This window comes from Trichechus manatus, unplaced genomic scaffold (genome assembly GCF_000243295.1).
Source record: "Trichechus manatus latirostris isolate Lorelei unplaced genomic scaffold, TriManLat1.0 scaffold00064, whole genome shotgun sequence".
Classification (NCBI taxonomy): Eukaryota; Metazoa; Chordata; class Mammalia; order Sirenia; family Trichechidae; genus Trichechus; species Trichechus manatus.
This window is the reverse complement of record NW_004444000.1, coordinates 12,471,248-12,490,405: the sequence shown is the minus strand read 5'-3', so window position 1 is coordinate 12,490,405 and position 19,158 is coordinate 12,471,248. Positions and strand designations below refer to the sequence as shown.

General features: G+C 49.1%; 1 protein-coding gene across 1 annotated transcript in view; it reads left to right on the top strand.

Annotated features, from left to right (window-relative positions):
- The window catches only part of DCPS (decapping enzyme, scavenger), a 76,852-nt gene that overhangs the window by 31,623 nt on the left and 26,071 nt on the right, over positions 1-19,158 (top strand). The window lies entirely within an intron of this gene.

Below are 19,158 nucleotides of genomic sequence, written 5' to 3'. Positions count from 1 at the left end.
AGAGGACTTGAAGCACTTACTGATGAAGATCAAAGACCACAGCCTTCAGGATGGATTACACCTCAACATAAAGAAAACAAAATCCTCACAACTGGACCAATAAGCAACATCATGAGAAACGGAGAAAAGATTGAAGTTGTCAAGGATTTCATTTTACTTGGATCCACAATCAACACCCATGGAAGCAGCAGTCAAGAAATCAAGACTTACTGCATTAGGCATTATCTGCTACAAAAGACCTCTTTAAGGTATTGAAAAGCAAAGATGTACCTTGAAGACTAAGGTGTGCCTGACCCAAGCCGTGGTGTTTTCAGTCACCTTATATGCCTGCAAAAACTGGACAGCGAATAAGGAAGACAGAACAAGAATTGACGCCTTTGGATTGTGGTGTTGGCAAAGAATACTGAATATCCCATGGCCTGCCAAAAGAATGAACAAATCTTCTTGGAAGAAGTACAGCCAGAATGCTCCTTAGGAGCAAGGATAGCGAGACTACATCTCACATACTTTGGACATGTTGTTGGGAGGGATTAGTCCCTGGAGAAGGACATCATGCTTGGTAAAGTAGAGGATCAGTGAAAAAGAGGAGGACCCTTAACTAGATGGATTGACACAGTGGCTGCAACAATGGGCTCAAGCAGAACAAGGATTGTCAGGATGGTGCAGGACCGGGCAGTGTTTTGTTCCGTTGTACATAGGGTCACTGTGAGTTGGAGGTGACTCGATGGCACCTAACAGCAACACAACAGGTTGCCAGGCCTTTCTTCCTAGTCTGTCTTCGTCTGGAAGCTCTGCTGAAACCTGTCTACCGTGGGTGACCCTGCTGGTATTTGAAATACTGGTGGCATAGCTTCCAGCAGCACAGCAACATGCAAGTCACCGCAGTGGGACAAATTGACAGACGGGTGGTGGAGACCTGTATTAGGTGCTCATTAAATGACCACTGACTAATGAACCGTCAGACTGAGTCATCTGTGGATTTTTTTCCCCTGTGGCCACAAGGTGGCAGTGTTGCCCGAGCAGGCCTGTGTCCTGCTCCTTCGGCCTCTGTGGGACTTCCCAGCCAGCCTTCTCAGCCCCTGCCTGCCTCTCTCAGTCAGAGTCCTGAACTCCTCACGCCGCCTGGAGGGGCCTAAAGGTGAGGTTCCTGCAGTCTCAGCCCTTTGAGCTCTGGCACATTGCTCCTTTGAGTTTCTCTACCGTCTCTGGCTGTTTCTCGAGGCCAACTTCCCAGAATCCTGCTTGCCTAGGGGATCCCCCTCCTCATTTCTGAGCTGGCTGCTGTCCTCCTGGGCAGCAGAAACCACTGCCCTCCTGACTTCTGCTTTCGCTTCAGTCATTAGCAAGTTTCTTCTCTTTGGTCTCTTCTTTTGTGCCCTCAAAATTCCCAGCTACCGTCTGGGGTCTTAAAAGCTTGTGAGTGGCCATCTAAGATACTCCACTGGTCTCATCCCTGCGGGAGCAAGGGAGAATGAAGAGAACAGGATACAAGGAACAGATCAGTCCGAAGGACTAATGGACCACAGCTACCAAGGCCGCCACCGGACTGAGTCCAGTACAGCTAGATGGTGCCCGGCTACCACCACTGACTGCTCTGACCAGGATCACAACAGATGGTTCTGGACAGAGCTGGAGAAGGATGTAGAGCATAATTCTAACTCACAAAAAAAAAAAAGACCAGATTTACTGGCCTGATAGGGAATGGAGAAACCCCAAGAGTATGGCCCCCAGATACCCTTTTAGCTCAGTGGTGAAGTCATTTCCAAGGTTCACCGTTCAGCTGGGGAGTGGACAGCCCCATAAAACAAAACGGGACTAATGAGGCGCAGCAGTCCAGGGACAAGGACTTAGAAGGCAGAAGGGGACAGGAAAGCTGGTGATAGGGATCCCGAGGTTGAGTAAGGACATTGTTGAAATGTCGTGGGGTTGTTAACCATTGTCATAGGGCAACATGTGTACCGTTTAATGAGAAACTATTTTGTTCTGTAAACCTTCATCAAAAGTGAGAATAGCAGCACACCTGGAAGAACGTAATCGATGTCACTGAACTGTGCATGTAGAAATTTTGAAATGGTTTATCTTTGGCTATGTATATTTTCACCCAAAAAAAACGGTCGAGAAGGGAGAGGGTTGACATGTTGTGGGGTTGTTAACCAATGTCATAAAACAATATGTGTACTGACTGTTTAATGAGAAACTATTTGTTCTGTAAACCTTCACCTAAAGTACAAAAAAAAAAAAAAATTCCCAGCTACCTGCAAGAGGCTGTTCCTCTGAGCCCCTGCCAGCCGCCTGCTCTGTTGACATAGTGGAAACAGCATGAGCATCAGAGCTAGACGTGCATAGGGGTCTCCTCAGCACTGATACTGCCCAGTGGTGTGGCCTGGGTGGGTACTTGTCATTTCTGCACTTCAGCATGGTGCAGAGGGGGAGAGCAAGCCTCCAGCCAGAGAAGCCTGGGCTGGGATTCTGGCCTTACCGTTTACCAGCCGTGGGGTTGTGGGCAAGTGTCTTTATCTGTCCATTTAACATGGGACTGTGACACCAGCCGCCCTCCCCACGGCAAGCTCTGTGTCTCTGCTGGGCTCACTAACTGGTTGCGGTGGCCACCACGTGCCAGGTACTGTACCCTTGTTGTTAGCTGCCGCTCAGTCGATTCTGACGCAGGGCGGCCCCGCGTGTTACAGAGCGGAACCTCCCATGGGCTTTTCTTGGCTATAATCTTTTGTGGATGTTGTTGTTGAGAACGTACACAGCAAAACATACACAACTTCTCGTGGCTGTTACCGTAACCGAAGAGTTCGCCAGGCCTCTCTTTTGTGGTTCCGCTGGGTGGGTTGGAACCACCAACCTTTAGGTTAGCAGTTGAGCACAGACTGTTTGCACCACCCGGGCACCTTGAGGGGTAGGTGCTTGATATGTCTTGGAGAGTAAAGGAGATATTGTGCCATCTGTGGAGTTTGCATTGTAGCGGGGGAGGCAGAAGACAAGATAGCAAGCGACCACACTGGCCACAAGCAGGGCCTGGGGCCGCTATGCCTGGTGGTCCAGGGAGGCGCTGAGGAGATGACAGGAGACACTGAGTCCCGAGGGATGGAAGGGAGCCAGCTGTGCAAGAGCTGAGGAGGGCGTTCTCCACCGAGAAGAACAGCACGGGTTGTGGGGCTAGAAAGAGGAACGCGAGACCTTTGTGCCAGGAATGCGGCTGGCGAGGGGGAGGACGGTGGGCCCGTGTGAGGGACATTCAAGGCTGGGGAAGTAGCTTTCATGTTTTCTGTCTGTTGGTAACTGAACATGTACCTCAAAGGATGATTATGAAATACAGGAGAGAAGGAAGTGTTTTACAAAAACCTTTAGCCTCTGCCCATAGCGAGGGATACGTTTTACATCGTGACGAGGTCCACGTCGATACCTGTATTTAACTGTAAATGAGGTAAAGTTTCACAAAGCAGTACTCACCCCTATTTTGTGTGACACACTCTAGTATTTTCAGTTAGATTCCAGTTTTGTCTGTTTCATTTTTTCAAATGCTGGCCCCCACTGGGTTTCCCGACTACTGTCACAGGTTGTACCCCACTGAGATGAGGTGTCTGGAGCACTCAGCACAGCGCTGGCGCGTGGCACACGCTCAATAAAAAATAAAGACAAAAAAGCAAGATGCCATTGGGTCATTTTCAACTCATGAGGACCCCACGTATGTTACTGTAGAATGGTGCTCCGTAGGGTTTCCGGTGACTGATTTTTTTGGAAGTAGATCTCCAGGCCTTTCTTCCGAGGCACTTCTGGGTGGACTGGAACCCCCAACCTTTTGGTTAGCAGCTGAGCACGGGAACTGATTGTGTCACCCAAGGACTCCATGCGTTCAATAAGTGTTGGTTATTATCCATTGTTATTTTTGCACCACTGAAGTTAGGTGAGCCCTGAATGGAGCCACGTGGGTAACATACGGAAAGGGCCTGGCCCTGAATGTGGGTAGTTCGCCTTTCTTCCCTGCTGCCGTGTGATTGAGTTGCGGAACTGGTAGGCCTGATGGCTGGTGTCCCAGTGCTCCCCCCAGCCGTCCAGCTGTCCAGGGGTGCAGAGGCTGGTCTCATCTCATCCTGCTGCAGCTCCCACGCTGGGGCCCATCAATGGAGGCTTTCATGGAGCTCTCTGTGGCCTCTTACCTGGGGGATAGTGGGGAGAGGGGTGTGACTCTGAAATCCAGACCGCCTCTAAAAAGGCCAATTGTTTGCCCTGGTGTGAAGGAGGGGGCTGGAATCGGAGGTTCAGGAAGAGCAGGCAGGTATCTGTGAGTGAGGCCAGGGCCCGGGGCAGAGAGAGGACCAGGGCGTCGCCTCTTTTGGTTGCAGAAAACGCCCTGTACTTTTGCTACAGGCTGGGGGTTCCCTCCCTGCTGTTTTCAGAAGGAAGTCCTGGAGCCTCTTTGGGAGGAGTGTTTTAAAAGACTAGCTGTTCCCACAAGAGTTTCTCTGGCAGCATTGTTCATACCAGAAAACACTAGAAACAATCCAAATGTCAAGTAACAGTAGAACGGATAATTAAATTGAGGGGTATTTCTACAGTGAGCTCTATTTCTCTGGCAGTGAAAATGTATGAACTGTAGCTACACCCACCAGCAAGGATGAATCTTACAATAAATAGAGCAAGAAAAGCAAGACAAAGAATACAGGCAATATGATTCCAATTATGTAAAGTTGAAAAACAAGCAGATCTAAACAGCATTCTGTTGAGGGATACATAACCAAACACCAAGCCAGTTGCCATTGAATCGATTCTGACCCATGGCAACGCCGTGTGTTTGAGACTAGAGCTGTGTTCCATAGGCTTTTCACAGCTGTGACCTTTCAGAAGCAGATCGCCAGGACTTTCTTCCAAGGTGCCTCTGGGTGGGTTCAGATGTCCAACGTTTTGGTCAGTAGCCTAACACTTAACAGTCTGTACCACCCAGGGACTCCTAGGGATATATTCAAACAAACAAAACAAAACAGAAAACCCACAAACCTATTGCCATCAAGCTGATTCCGACTCAAGGCAACTCCATGCGTTACAGAGTAGAACTACTCCGTAGGGTTTTCTTGACTGTGATCTTTATGGAAGCAGATTGCCAGACCTGTCTTCTGTGGCACTGCGGGGTGGGTTCGAACTGCCAACATTTATGTTAGTAGCTGAGAGCAAATTAAAACTAAAACTATGAAGACAGAAAAGAAATGATTAGCTCCTAATTCACGAAAGTGATTACGTATTCCTGTTGGGAGCAGAGAGGACTTACAAAGTTTTGGCAGTGTTCTTAGACTGCGTGTTCAGTTCACGGCTGTTGTCTGCTTTTATTTGTGGTCTTCGAGTAATCAGTGCATCTTTATTGTACAGAGTCATGCGTTGCTTGACAGCCAAGTTTCGTTCTGTGAAGTAGGACGTTATGTGATTTGGATGTTGTGCGAACACCATGTTACTTAGCAAAGTGTGTACGCTTCCTTAGCCTCTGTCCCCCACCCCAGAACCCACAGTTCAGTGGCTTCTCCGGGCATTTCTTCGATCTCTTTTCTCTGGCCCCGAATCCCCCAATCCACGCCCTTTCCTAAGCCCTCCTGCAGCCCCTGCCTCTTGGTCCCTTCCCCAGTGCGCCTGCCTTCCTGAGCCCCACATCCCCTTGGAGCCCAGCGTCCCACTGGAGCCCCATGTCCCATCGGAGCCCTGCGTCCTGTTGGAGCGCAGCATCCCGTCAGAGTGCAGCATCCCACCAGAGCATGGCGTCCCACAGGAGCCCCGCGTCCCACCGGAGCGCGGCATCCCACCAGAGCCCTGTGTCCCACCAGAGCCCTGCGTCCCACCGGAGTGCGGCATCCCACCAGAGCCCCGCGTCCCGCCGGAGCCCCGCTTCCCATTGGAGCACGGCGTTCCATCGGAGTGCGGCTGCACTAACCTAGTTGGGAAGAGCAGTGGCTCACTGCGTGCCATGAGCAGGCCGTGGAAGGTTCCACCGAGCATGGCAGCCACTCAGCCACTCAGCCCAACCTCTCAGCCAACATGTCAAGGTTCACAGACCTCCAGTGACTTATCCCTGGGTCTGTACGGGACTCCCTGCCCCCTCTCCCCCTTCCCTTCCTCCTCCCTCAGCCCCGTCCGGGGTTCAGACAAGCGTATATACTTGTTCACATACACTTAGCCACATACACTGGATGTACTTAGCAAAGCCATGTGGGACCACGGACATACATGCGGTCGGACGTTGCCTGAACAGGCGTCATGCGGCACATGACTGTACACGCTTCCATACGTGCAGTGTATTTCCGATGTGAAAGATCAAGAAAAACTGCCAGATCTGTAAAAGAACTAAGAGTATTTCCCACGAAGTTGTGGGGCTCTGCCTGATTCTCCGGTTAGATTCTTAGTCACTGTTGCAGAAAGTGAAACTGTTGGTTTGGGCCTCTTCCTCTGGGTTTTGGGTCTGGGCTGACTTCCGTCTCTGCCTCCTCGGGGGCGGAGGAGTGGACAGCCAGGCCACTTCCTGTCCAACAGCTGAGGGAGCCAGGAGAATGGGGCAGTGTGGATGGGGCCTGCACTGCTGGGAGCGGGGCCAGTACCGGACTCCCCAGACTCCGTCCAAGCACAGCCAGGCACAGGCCTCTCTCCCAGCCCGACGCGGATCCTCCCACTGCAGCTGAGCCGAAGGACAAGAGTCGTCCAAACAATGGCCAACAGGGAGCGCCTTGCCAAAGCAGGCCTCATCCCGGACACCACCAGAGAGAGGTGTGGAGGGGTGACATCCTTATCTGATGTGAGAAATGCCCCGGGCAGATGGCAGTGAGCCACAGCACTGCAGGTCACCGGTTTCCCTGATTGAAAAATGAGGGCTTGGATAGCCGGCTAGCCTGCCTCGTGGAGTTCCCCTCTCGGGTTAGGTCATGGCATCTCAAGTTGGGATGGAACTCGAGAGGTTTATCTAGCAACATTATTCCTAACAAGAACACTTCATCAGAATCACTTAAGGAGCTTTTTTACGTACAGAATCTGGACCTGCTGAATGAGAATTTCTGGGGTAGGTTGAGGCTTTTACCCAAGTAATGCAGTCACGTGGTGAAACCGTCAAATAGCATGGAAAGGCTTGTAATGCAAAGAAGCTGGCCCTTACAGCACCCTGCACTACCCTGGTCTGGCTTCCCAGAAGCAGCCACCGCTTAGGACTCTTCTGGGATTATTGCTTCTGGTGTTCACCCCCCGGACACTTACTGATACGATATGCTTATGCCACTCTTTCTTGATTCATCAGATTTTGACATTATCAATTGATTCCGCACAGTGGACGTTGGAAGGTTTAGCTCCTTTAGACTTTCCTCAACCTTCTTCCCCTATGATGGCTATGTTAGTATTTTTAGTTTTTTATTGATTGCCTTGAGAATCCTACATGGCAGAAAGGGCCACATAAACCAGAGACTCCATCAGCCTGAGACCAGAAGAACTAGATGGTGCCCGGCTACCACCAATGACCGTCCTGACAGGGAACACAACAGAGAGTCCCTAATGGAGGAGGAGAAAGGTGGGGTACAGAACTCAAATTCTCGTAAAAAGACCAAACTTAATGGTCTGACTGAGACTGGAGGAACCCCAGAGAGCATGGCCCCTGGACTCTGTCAACCCAGAACTAAAACCATTCCCGAGACCAACTCTTCAGACAAAGATTGGACTGGACTACGGGACATAAAGTGATACTCGTGAGGAGTGTGTCTCTTAGCTCAAGTAGATACAAGAGACTAAACAGGCAGCTTTTGTCCGGAGGTGAGATGGGAAAGCAGAGAGGGTCAGGAGCTGGTTGAATGGACACGGGAAATCGGGTGGAAAGGAGGAGTGTGCTGTCACAGTATAGAGAGAGAAACTAGGGTCACATAACAGTGAATGTATAAATTTTTGTATGAGAGACTAACTTGAAATGTAAACTTTCACTTAAAGTACAACAATAAAATTAAAAAAAAAAAAAGAATCTGACATGGATTAAAATCTGCTCTATGTTTTACCCTTTGAGTCCTCACCCGTGCCTCCTCTCTTCTCACCAGGTCCCTGGGGGGTGCAGATGGTTTACACTCAGCTGCTACCGAAAGGTTGGTGGTTAGAACCCACCCAGTGGCACCGCGGAAGAAAAGCCTGGCGATCTGCTTCCATAAAGATGACAGTCAAGAAAACCCTGTGGAGCTCAGTTAGTCTCTGAAACACGTGGGGTTGCCGTGAGCCGAAACTGACTTGACAGCAGGGGATTTTGCTTTTTTTTACCCTTTGTACCACCTCTCTTTCTTTCATGTCTCCTGTCGGCTCGTGTTTATTTCACATTGTCATGGTGTATTCTGTTGCATAACTGTAATGAAATCTTTTATGCTTTGCCTGTAAGTTTTCTCCAAGTTTAAAACCAGTAAACGGTACTTGCTACACACTGAAGCGGAGAGCGGAGCCCCTGGGTGGCGCCAACAGTTAAGCGCTTGACTGTTAACCAGAAGGTTGGTGGTTTGAACCCACCCAGAGGTGCCTCAGGAAACAGGCCTGGGGATCTGCTTCTAAAAGGTCACAGCCGTGAAAACCCTGTGGAGCACAGTTCTGCTCTGCACACATGAGGTCTCCGTGAGTCGGCATCCGCTCGACGGCAAGTAACAGCACGCAGAGCTGCAGAGATAGTTCCTTCGCCACCTGCCCAGTGGGATCCCAGTGCCACTCAGGGAGAGTGCTTCTGGTGTCCGCGGGATTCTCTTTTCTTACCATTCAGGAATTCCTCTGCTCGCTTGTTTAATCTCTTTTATATCTCAAAAGAGATTGACATAAAACACACACTACTGCCTCATTAACATAACAGAGAAAACCCATTCCCAAATGGGATTATACCCCCGGCTATTGGGGTTAGGATTTACAGCACATATTTTTGAGGGACACGATTCAATCCATAACAACAGGGTTTTCAAAGCTGTGACCTTTCAGAAGCAGATCCCTGAGCCTTTCTTCCCAGGTGCTCCTGGGTGGGGTCAAACCACCGACCTTTTGGTTAATAGTGCCTAATGGTTTTTCCCTCCCTTAGGTTTGTTTGTTCCCCCCTTTGCTGGAAGCTTATAGTACATTCTCTGTATCTTAGTGATCTGAAGTGTTGTGAAGCTTTGTCTAGGTTGGGTTTTTTGCATTCATTGCTCTGGGTACTCTTGTCCTGTTTCGATTTAAAGTCTAATGTCATTCATCTGCTTTGAAAATTTTTACTATTACTTCTTTGCAAAGTTCCTTCCCTCCATTTCCTCTTACTGGAGATCCTGTCCGTCAGTTGCTGGACATCCTAGCTCCATCTTCTGTTTTCTCACATGTTCCATCGGTGCCTTTTCTTTCTGTAATCCGGTAGGGTGTCTTGACTGGGTCTTCCAGACCTCCTAGTGAAGGCTTTCATTTGGGAGTCATATTTTTAATTTTCCTCTCTCTGCTTCTCTGATTACTTCATCTTTATAGCATCTTGCTCCTGTTTGATAGAGGCCAAATTGGGTTGAATCTCTCTGACACGCTAATTAGAACTGCTAAAAAAAATGATCTTCTAATCCCCAAATTATCTCATTTCCTCTGGGATCTGGTTCTGGTATTTGTCTGTCATTCTTTCTCAGGTTGCAGATTTTTCTTCCACGTCCAATGGCTTGCGTTAGCTCGTTTGCATTTAAAAAATGAAGAACGGGGCAGGTGTTCTAGGGAGCTTACGTGGGCTCCGGCAGCTACCACATTAGCAGCTCTGTTCCCACAACAGGCCTCTGCTCTAGGTGGGTAGGTCCCCGGGTGCTGTGTGGGTGGGGAGTGGGGCTGGTTGGCTGGCAGGCTTTGCTTCAGGTTTGACTGGGAGCTCTGGGGGCACTGACCCCCACTCGGGGCCTCAGCTGCTCTAGCCCAGAGGTGGCACACGTGCTTTTGTATGGCTTGTGAGCTGAGAACAGCTTTTGCGTTTTGAAAGGGTTGTTTAAAAAGTAAAGAAAAACAAATACTAAGAAGAATATAAGAAACAGACCGTATGTGGCCTGCAAAGCCACATACTTGCACACACTTACTCTTCGTCTGTTTACAGAAAAGCTGGCCAACCCCTCTTCTAGCCCTCTGGGTAAGTATCTTGCAAGGACACCCTCCAGTTTTCACCTGGAGTTAAGTGTCTGCCCTGGGATGAGGATACGGTAACAGACAGAGCCGGTTCGTGCAGCTGTTCTGTCCACAGCCCTCCAGTCATCCCAGTTTTCAGACCCATCTCCCTCGCTGGCCTCTGTACCTGCGTGTCCTGAGCTCAGACCCTTGCTTGGGTTCCCTCAGCAAGGCCGCAGTCACCTCCGTGTCGCCCAGCGCCTCCAGGCTGCAGCTGCCTCTGGGGCCGCCTCCCCCACTTGCACACCGCCTCCCACATCCCAACGCTGAGAAGTGAATTACAGTGTCTCGTTCACTGCCACCTCCCCACTCTCGCTCTCTTCACTGTGATGGGTTTATTCACTTTTGAGCTTCATTATTGCCATTGCAGCAGATGTTTGCAACGGTCCAAGGGCCACCGTTAAATAGGACCTGGGGGCCTTCCACATATATCTAGGTATGCCGGGTGAGGCTTTGTAGGTACAGAGAAGGGGCCCCGCTGAGGCCACACCTCGCTGGACCGTGGGAGCTGAGACAGAGAGATGCCCGGATTCTCATGCACCATGGGCAGGCGTGCAGATTAAACCCGGCCTTAGCTGTCACAGTGTCAAACCTGCATCCCTTGGACGTGGCACTTGCACTTCTAGGTGGGAGCTCAGAGAATTGCTTGTGCGTGCGTGCAAAGAGGGTGAGAATTTTCATCGCAGCATCATCTGTGATAGGAAAAGAAAAAAGAATATCTAAATGACCCCCAGCACGGGAGTGGTTAGATAAAGTGTAAGGTGCTGCCATCAGGTCGATACTGACTCATGGTGACCCCGTTTGCTGCAGAGTAGAACTGCTTCATAGAGTTTTCATGGCTATAATCTTTACAGAAGCAGATCGCCAGGCGTTTCTTCCGTGGCACTGCTGGGTGAGTTCCAACCATCAACCTCTCGATTAGTAGCTGAGCGCGAACCATCTGTGGCACCCAGGGACCACACCCAGCTAAGCTACGGTGTGTGCGTCTCGTGGGTTCTGTGCAATTGTTAAAAAGAATGAAGAAGACCTGTACGAACTACTGTGGGAAATCTCTTGGGTCACAGATGATCCATAAAGGTTGATGCCACGTGTGCTTAAGAAAAAGACCTTTCTTTGAACATATTCATGTGTTATGTTCATATTTATGTAACCTCATTTAAAAAAAGACTAGAATGATGAGCACTATTATGGATCGAATTGTGTCCCCCCACAAATGTACGTCCACTTGGCTAGGCCATGATTCCCAGTATTGTGAGGCTGTCCACCATTTTGTCACCTGATGTGATTTTTGTATGTGTTGTAAATCCTACCTCTAGGATGCTAATGAGGCAGGATTAGAGGCAGTTATGTTAATGAGGTAGGACCCAATTTACAGGATTGGGTTGTGTCTTGAGTCAGTCTTTTTTGAGATATAAAAGAGAAGTAAGCAGAGAGACGGGGGACCTCATTACCACCAAGCAAGAAGACCCAGGAACGCTCATCCTTTGGACCTGGGGCCTCTGCACTCAGAAGCTCCTAGACCAGGGGAAGACTGATGACAAGGACCTTCCCCCAGAGCCGACAGAGAGAAAGCCTTCCCCTGGAGCTGGCGCCCTGGATTCGGACTTCTAGCCTCCTAGACTGTGAGCGAATAAGTTTCTGTTTGTTAAAACCATCCACTTGTGGTATTTCTGTGTTTGCAGCACTAGATGACTAAGACAAGCGGCAAACTGTTATCAGTGTTTACCTCAGTGGAAAGGCTTGGGTCTGAGGACTGTCTCTCCCTCTGCTTTCTATACTTCTGAGTCGCTTGGGAGCTGTTCATGAGATGCTTGGATAGATAGATACTTTTGGGGCCGTTAACTCCTCACCAAACAACACAAAAGAAAAGAACAAACCAAATGGTTAGCCTGGATGGAGGCCTGGCTACTTTACCTCACAGCCTGAATGACCGCCCTCCCGTGGAGCCTGTGAGTTCATAACACCATGTGCACCCCAAACAAGGGGATTTACACCTCCCTACGGGAAACACGCCCTTCAGATGCTAACTGAGTGCGGGGCAAGGTGTGCACCGGCGGGCTGTGGGGTGGCGTACAGTGGCTTAGGTGGAAGGGTGCCAAAGAGGCTGCTCCCACACCTGGAGATGGCAGGGCCTCTGGGGCTGGGCTGGATTTGGTGATGTGGAGGGCAGGGGGTGGGCAGGGAGGTCCAGGTGAGGTTGGCAGTGTAGACAGAGCTGTGGAGTGGACTCATATCCCACTCACCAGGACAGAGCAGCAGCCGGGCTTTGACACGGGGGTTCGTTAACGGGACAGGGGAAAGGAGTGAGGTCACATGAGTCTCTCTTTACTTCTTTGGTTTCATCCGTTCCTCCCCAGGTACTGTAAAGCTCTTGACATCAGCAAGCCAGGGCCCTGTCTGGCGTTGGAAGGATAGTGAAAGAACAGGAGAAAGCCTTCAGGACAAAAAGGCAGTGTCCTTGGATGCTGCGTTGACAGGGGGCCCATGCTTCTTTCAGAGCGGATTTACACAGGAGTCTGAGAGGCCGAATTGTGGAACTCCTGAGAGTTGCCTCTGGTCATGCGTGTTTCAGTCTGGGGGGCTTGTCTCGCTTTGCTAGTGCTGTTGCAACTGAAATACCACAGGTGGGGGGCTTTAACACGCAGAAATTTATTTTCTCACAGTTGAGGGGGCTAGAAGCTGGAATTGAGGGCGCGGGCTCTAGGCGAAGGCTGCCTCTCTGCTCTGGGGGAAGACCCTCGTCTCAGCTTCTCTGGTGTTCTCGGTGCTCCTTGGTGATCTCCATGTGGCCCTGTCGTTACCCCGTTGTCCCCGTTTCTGTGGCTCTGCTCTGGTTGTCACTCACCGTTGGAATCAGCATTAACACAACGAAGAAAAGCCTACTCCGCCATGGGGTAAGGATTTACAGGACGCACTTTGGGGAGACACAGTTCAGTCCGTAACAATGCTCAACCCCAGAATAGTTTCTTCCTGAGTGTGGGGAGGTGGGGGGCTTGCGGCCCAGAGCCAGGACTGTCACGTCAGCATCTCCTTCACCTCGTTAGGTTTCAGCTCTGGATCGTCCTGTTCAAGTGGAACTTTGCTGAGTGACGTAAGCCCCGCAGCCATCCCACAGCACCATTTCTCATGCTGAAGGTCGGGGTTCCTCTGTCTGGGAGTGTCCGTCTGGTCTACCTCCCAGACGCCCCTGGACTGCCTTCAGAGGCTGTGGGTTTGCTCATGGGCCAGGACACCCTGGGTTTTGCCATCAGGTCCTGTCACCACCCCCTCCCTTCCCTCCTGGACTTGGGAGGCTGACGAGAGGGAGGGAAGGAGCTGAGGGCTTGTATGAGGAGCTGTCAGACCCAAGGTCTTACTAAAATCAGCGTCTGCCTCTCCTCCAATAGCATCTCTTTGCTTTTGCAGACAGGTCATTAGTGGTTTGGAGGTCTGCTGTTGAGGATCCCGACCACACCTTCAGACCTGCTTATCCCGGATAGGGGGCTGTCCAGCTCACCCCCTGTACTCCCACCCCGCCCGAGCAGGGCCCGCAGCTGGAGGGCACCTCAAGGTCGGCGGCAGGCGGCCTCCCCCCTCCTGCTGTCCTGGTCTGGCTGCCAGGGCTGAAGGAGTGTTGTCTGGCGAGAGGGGATCCCACTGGGAGGAGGAAAGGAAATGTGAGTCCATGGGGTCCTCCCACCAACCCCCCTTCCTCCCAGGCCTGCTCTGGGCCTTAATTTGATGGGGTGCCTGGAATAAAACTTGGCCGCCTCTGTTATCCAGCCATCCCCCGGGTGGCTCTGCCTGCCCTTTGTAGGGAGAAGGGGAAATAGCTTCACATTCAGATGATGCTTGGCTGTGGCTTCCCCCCCCCCGCTCTCCTGGGCCGGCGCATCTGGGTCAAATAAGTTGAAACTGGCTCATCGTGATGAAGGGAGAGCAGAGAGCCCAGACGGAGCCACAGGAGTGACCTCATCCTGGAAGAGCCATTGGCGAGGGCTGGAAGGCAGTCTTGTTTGAACGTGTGTGTGGGAGGGAGAGCAGACTGTCTGTGGTTTGCGTTTCCATGTTCCATGTGCTGCAGCATTTTCCTGGGGATTTGGCTAAGCTAGCTTTGGCAGCAAGCTAGAGATGCAGCTGCTCTTAACTTTCCCCTAGATAGCCCTGCCTCCCACCTCCAGACGCGCTGGGGCTGGGGTGTCCAGGTAGGGGACGAGAGGGGTGGCCTCACAGGAGACCCGAGGGCAGAGGGGACTGTGTGTGGACAGGGCCACTTTCAAGCACCTGGGATACCTGGTTGTTAAAACATCACTGTAGGTAAAGATAAAGACAAGGGCCTGGACCACCACCGTCAGGCCCTTGTGGGACCCCCCAGGCTGCCTGCCTCCCCACTCTCCAGCGCTGTCATACTTTGGAGGGGGGGGTTTGGTACCAGCTAACGTAATTCAAAACAGCCATTGTTTCCTGTTGTGAGCCAGTCGGCTGGGTGTGGCTGGAACAGTATCACCTGCAGGCCATCTGCTCCCCTCAGAGCCTGCCCGAGCCCAGCATCTGCGTACCCGGGCGATGCCGTTCCTCACACATCCCTCTAGAGCTGGAGGCGAGCGGGGTGCCAGCCCCCTGCCCCTCGGCGTGCAGTGATGGTGGACCCTGCATGCCTGGTGTGCAGCCAGGCCCCTGACGCCCACAGCCCCGACCATCCTGGCGTCCTGTGGTGCCCTTTGGTTTTCTTGACGGTTGTTGGTGTGTCTCCGGAAGGGGTTGCGAGTGTTCATGTTTCTCCCAATAGGGCTGCTTTTAAAGAACAGGATGCCAGCTGAGGCTTCTTAGGAAAAGGCCTGAAAGAGGATGGCCATATTCATAGAGTATTCATAGAGGAACCAGACTGCTTAGATTCAAATCCCAGCTCTACCACTTACTAGCTGCGTGACATTGGGCAAATGACTTAACCTCTCTGGGGCTCCGTTTCAAAAGGTGGCTTAATTTTCTGTTTTTAATATATTCATTGCAGAAGTGACTCATGTTTGTTTTAGAAAATACAGAAAAACCATGTTTACAAATTACAGGCAGTTATTAATGGGTAGTGAGCGTGTGTCTGGGGTGATGGAAAGGTTTTGGAGATAGTGGTGGTGGCTGTACAGTACTGTGAGTATAATATCATCGGACCGTGTACTTAGAAATGGTTAAAATGGCAATCTGATAGCATATATAGTTTACCGCAGTAACTCCACTGCTCAGAGGTAACCTGTCTGAGCACCTTGGTGCGTGTCCTTCAGGCATCGTTCTGTGTGTACTTATGTGTCTGGCATTGTGTGCACCCATCCTTTTAAGAATAAAACAGCATCATACTGTATATACTGTGTATAGTGCTGTTAGTGAGTACAGACTGTATGGTGAGGCCTGGTATGTGTCAGGTGCTGTTCTAGGCACTGCACACACACTGCACAAAACCAAGTCCCTGCACTCGAGGAGCTTGCGTTCAGCTGGGGGAGACGGACCATGAGTAGTTTAATAAATGGGTCAAGTGGCAGCCACTATTAAGAAGAAAAATAAAGCAATAAAAGGACAGGGACGTGGACTTCTAGTTAAAAGAGGCAGTTTTATGCCTACCTGCTCCCTTTCAGAACTCCACTAAAAATGACACGAAAAGATTTACGTAAATAAATAACCCATGACAACTAAGAGAATGGGAGGAAGACAGCAACAGAATTTTCAGATGTGGGAAAAGTCAGTTCTCAAATTTACATGGAACTCTAAGGGGCCCTGGATAGCCAAAGCAATCATGAAAAAGAATAACAAAGAATAACAATCTCAAAACATAAAGCTATGGTAATCACAACACTCTGATACTAGTATAACCGTCTGTCCTTAAGTGAATTCCAACTCATAGCAACCCTGTAGGACAGAGTCAAATTGCATGGCGGTAATCTTTTCAGAAGCAGACCGCCACACCTTTCTCCCAAGGAGTGGCTAGACAGACCTTTCGGTTAGCAGCCGAGCACTTAGCCAGTGCACCACCAGAACTCCTTGATACTGGTTCTAATGATTGTTATGGGTTGAATTGTGTCTCCCCAAAATGTGTGTCAACTTGGCTAGGCCATGATTCCTACTGTTGTGTGGTTGTCCTCCATTTTGTGGTCTGATGTGATTTCCCTTTGTGTTGTAAATCCTAACCTGTGTGATGTTAATGAGGCAGGATTAGAGGCAGTTATGTTAATGAGGCAGGACACAATCTATAGGATTAGATTGTATCTTGAGTCAATTTCTTCTGAGACGTAAAAGAGGGAAGCGAGCAGAGAGGAGAGGGACCTCATTACCACCAGGCAAGAAGAGCCAGGAGCAGAGCACATCCTTTGGACCTGGGGTCCCTGCACTAAGAAGCTCCTAGACCCAGGGGAAGGTTAATGACAAGGACCTTCCCCAAGAGCCGGCACCCTGAATTCAGACTTCTGACCTCCTAGACTGTGAGAGAATACATTTCTGTTTGTTAAAGCCATCCACTTGTGGTATTTCTGTTACAGCAGCACTAGTTAACTAAGACGATGACAGAATACAATTGAGAGTTCAGAAATAAACCCACACATCTATGGTCAGTTGATCTTTGAGAAGGATTCTGAATCCATCCACTGGAGAAAAAATAGTTTCTTTAATAAATGGTGCTGGGACAACTGGATTTCCACAAAGAATAAACTTGGACCAACACTTCCTGCCATCTATGAAAACTAACTCAAAATGGATCAAAGACCCAAATGTAAGATCTAAAACCATAAAGTTTTTTTAAGAGAATATAGGGGTAATGCTTCAGGATCTACTTTTCAACAGTGGGTTCTCAGATATGACACTGAAAGCACAAGTGGTAGCAGACAAAACAGATCAATGGGACCAAATCAGAATTAAAGACTTTTGTTCGTCAAAGGGCTTTATCAACAAAATGAAGGGATAGCCTACAGATCGGGAGAAAATTTTGGGGAACCGTATTTCTGATAAGGGTTTAATATCCAGAATATAGAAAGAACACCTACAACTCAACAACCAAAATACAAACAACCCAATCAAAAAATGGGCAAAAGACTTGAATAGATATTTCACCAAAGAAGATATACACGTGGCCAATAAGCCATGAGAAGATGTTCAGTGTCATTAATCATCAGGGAAATGCAAATCAAAACCATGATGAGCTATTACTTCATGCCCACTAAGATGATTGTGATTTAAAAAAAAAACAGAAAAGGCGAGGTTATGGAAAAATAACAGCCCTCATCCATTGCTGGTGGGATTGTAGAATGGGGCAGCCACTGTGGAAGACAGTCTGGCGCTTCCTCAGAAAGTTAGACGTAGAATTCCCATATGACCCAGAAATGCCATTCCTAGGTATGTACCCAAAAGAGTTGAAAGCAGGAACACAATGAGATGCGCACACACCAGTATTCACTGTAGTACTATTCACAGTAGCTAAAAAGATGGACCCAGTCTAAATGTTCATCAACAGAGAAGGGGATAAACAAAGTACATACAATGGAATATTACTCAGCCAGAGAGAGAAATGAAGTTCTGAAACATACATAAAGCTTGAAAACATCATGTTGAGTGAAATAAGTCAGCCACAAAAGGATAAACATTCTATGGAATGACACATGTACAAGCCAAGGATTGCCAGGAACCACCAGAACCTAGGAAGATGTAAGAAAGGATCTTCCTCTACAGGCTTCAGAGAGCACCGCTTAGCTGACACCTTGATCTTGGACTTCTAGCCTCCAGAACAGTGAGACAAGTCATTTCTGTGGTTTTAAGCCATCCAGTTTATAGTGCTTTGTTACAGCAGTCCCTGGAAACTAATACACCCTCCACGTGTGAAATTGGAAGAATCTTCTATGGAGAATCTGAGCAGCCCAAAAATACAAGCCTAAAGTTTTCGGGTTCCATGATGCAAAAGAATAGCCTGATCATCCTAAACTGAAGCTCTTAGCGGCCACACCTATGGCCACAGAGCTTCCAGCTGGCTTTCTAGTGTGCCACTCTTAAATTCAAGTGTGTGGACAGGCAGAGGTGCTCAGACTTTTGGGTAAAGCCTCACTCAGAAGAGGGAGGACAAGAAATAGAAAGGAAGGACCCAAACTACCCAGGGAGAAGAAAATTTTCAAAACCTATCATTAATCTCAGAGAAATTACGGTGTATCAAATGCATAAGAACAGGATGTTATCAATAAATTGTTTTTTAAAAGCTCTTAAAAATGAAAAATATGATAGCAGAAATGAAAAGTTCAGTAGAAAAGTGGAAGAAAACATCCACTAAAGTAAAGCCAAAAGTCAAAGAAATGGAAAGTGGAGAGAAAAGATAAGAAAACTGGAGGATGAGTCCAAGGGGCCAAATATTTAAATAATGGGCGTTCCAGAAAGAAAGGACTGAGAAAATGGGGGCGGCAGGGGGAATCATCAAAGATAAGAAAACTGGAGGATGAATCCAAGGGGCCGAATATTTAAATAATGGGTGTTCCAGAAAGAAAGGACTGAGAAAATAGGGGCGGCAGGGGAATCATCAAAGATATAAATCAAGACAGTTTCCCAGAACTGAAGAACATGATTTTCCAGACTGAAGAGCTTACCAAGCATCCAGATATTGGTCACATACAAAGGACTAGGAATCGGGATCTTCTCGGCAGCAGCATTGCAATTTAGAAAATCATAGAGCAGTTGTCATAGATTGAATTGTGTCCCCCAAAAAATGTGGGTAGCAACTTGGCTAGGTCATGATTCCCAGTATTGTATGATTGTGTTATCTGATGTGATTTCCTTATGTGTTGTAAACTCTACCACTATGATGAGATTATACGTGATCTCTTCGTGTGTTATAAATTCTATCACTGTGATGAGGTTATACTGATGAGGTTGACAAGATTAGCATCTTAATGCAGTCTCTTTTGAGATATAAAAGACAGAAGTGAGCAGAAACACATGGGAACCTCACACCACCAAGAAAGCAGTGCTGGGAGCAGAGCGTGTCCTTTGGACCTGAGGTTCCTGTGCTGAGATGCTCCCAGACCAAGG